Source organism: Capsicum annuum, chromosome 6 (assembly GCF_002878395.1).
Source record: "Capsicum annuum cultivar UCD-10X-F1 chromosome 6, UCD10Xv1.1, whole genome shotgun sequence".
Lineage (NCBI taxonomy): Eukaryota > Viridiplantae > Streptophyta > Magnoliopsida > Solanales > Solanaceae > Capsicum > Capsicum annuum.
Genome location: NC_061116.1, coordinates 5,678,683 through 5,680,812, shown reverse-complemented (window position 1 = coordinate 5,680,812; position 2,130 = coordinate 5,678,683).

The following is a 2,130-nucleotide window of genomic DNA, read 5'->3' as shown; positions in this document are numbered from 1 at the left end:
TCTCATCTCTAACAAAAGAAGCAGTATCCAGTAGACTTTTCTCGAGCAAGGCAACGTGCTCGCGCAGGTCATCATCATTAGAACCGTTTGATGAGGTTTGGAGTCCACTTGAACCAGCATGATCACAAGCGCGTGGTGGACTTGGAACATAATGGTGGCCACTCAAATCTTCGTAGTCATCCGCGACCTTCGTTGATGAAGTCAGGACAATCACGCCTTTTAGCTGCGCCTTCAATGCATCGATGGATGTATCCTTAACTTCGTCTGTGTATGGCTTAAAAGTTTTCATGTATCTCTACTCCATCTCACGGACAGTAGGGGTAAGGTATGGGTGCACAATCTACAAAAAAATAAAAATAAATTACAAGACATTTACTAATATCATAATAAGTATACTTTTACCTGAATGCTGTTTTCTTTGTACTTAAACGGGTCGCCTTCCATTATGTTGTTGTAATTCGACATGTGTCATCGAAGAAGATGAGGAATGGGCAGGGAAGAATCCAAAGACTTACCAACGTACCTTCCCAGATGAGGAAAGACCTCATATATCCAAACCTGCAATCAGTAGAAGCACAAGTAAGTCTACAGTGTCTATGTATTACTCAATAAATATGTAAGAGTCTATAATAAATCAATAGGCTGGTTGATTATAAGTACCATAAATGCCCAGGAAAAGTCAAATAACGCGTACGATACATTATTTCTCTTGACAGAAGCTTCTTTCTGCTTGGTCAGATCAGTCTTCTTTTTCAGATAGCTCAAGGTCAGCTTAAAGGACTTTTTTCCCCATGGATAACCCCCAAAGAATTCTAAATCAGCCGCCATCTTGATGTGGTCCGAATCCACCTTCTTTGACGGGTTCTTTGCCAGCAATATCGTGTGTACAAACCAAACTAAAGCACACTTTAACTTTTATTGATTATTCATCCTATTACCTTTTATCAGGATAATCAACTTTCCAGCAATAATGCTCTTATTCTTCATTACCTTAAAATGAAAGCTTTCTCCATTTTGGAGGACTTTGTTCATTTTTGATTCACGGGGATATGCTAAATAATTCAGCCCCGTAATCAAAGCAAATTCTTTTAAGCCGAAACAAGCTGGCTTACTGTTCATGCAAAACCAAATTTTATGTATTTTTTTTTGACTTTTTATACGTCGCAGCAACATATAATGAACCATCTGTCCATTAAACTTAAAATATTCCGGAATATGCCTCAAGTGTCCGAAACATGTCTTCTTAAAATCATAATACAACTTTTGTTCAACAAGAACCTATCTAAACTCTTGATACACGACCATTCTTTCTCTCACAAAAATCTTTGCAGGAAAAGAGACAAGATCATCCATCCAGGTATTTAGGCCGTACAACTCAACAGAGATATCTCTTGCACAAATTGGAAAGGATAGGGGGTCCTCCTCCCCGTCTCCGCTATCTCTCCTATCCTCATCGTCCTCGCTATAACTTTCACTTTCTTCTTTGCTTCCCCCCTCGCTTTTACCTTTGCTATCCTCAACATCCTTACTCTCGTGTGCACTACTTTCGTCATATTTGAAAATATCGATAAGGATTCTTGATTCGGTTTTCGACTTCGATTCATCGACTACGGGTTTTTTTCTCTTGGAAGTTTTCAAATTTTTTTCAGATTTTCGCTTCCTGCTGGTAGAAGCAGTGGAAGCAGGCCTTTTAACCGCTCTATGAACTCTTCTCACCATTTATGATCTACAGCAAAAAATAAATCTGTAGTGGTCGATTTATCTATCACTGGTCTATTTAAAAAATAAACAAATGCAGCAAAAACAAATCGGTAATGGTCGATCTATCGACTACTGGTCTATTAAGAAAAATGGAAAAAACGCCTCACATCAAACATGCAATTCAAGTTCCAACATTGGCAATGCAATTCACAACAACAAGAACACCATTAAAATGGGTCCAATTCAGTACAAAAAATTCAAAATCAAACGCAATATAACTACAAAAATTGAAAAAATTTCTAATCATTATCCAAAGCAAATCCCGATTAAACATGCGAAATCGATAATGTTAACTAAAAACACTCAAATTTTGACTGATTCAACGAAGAACAATGCATTTTTTGTCAAAAAACCCCAACATAAAGCGTC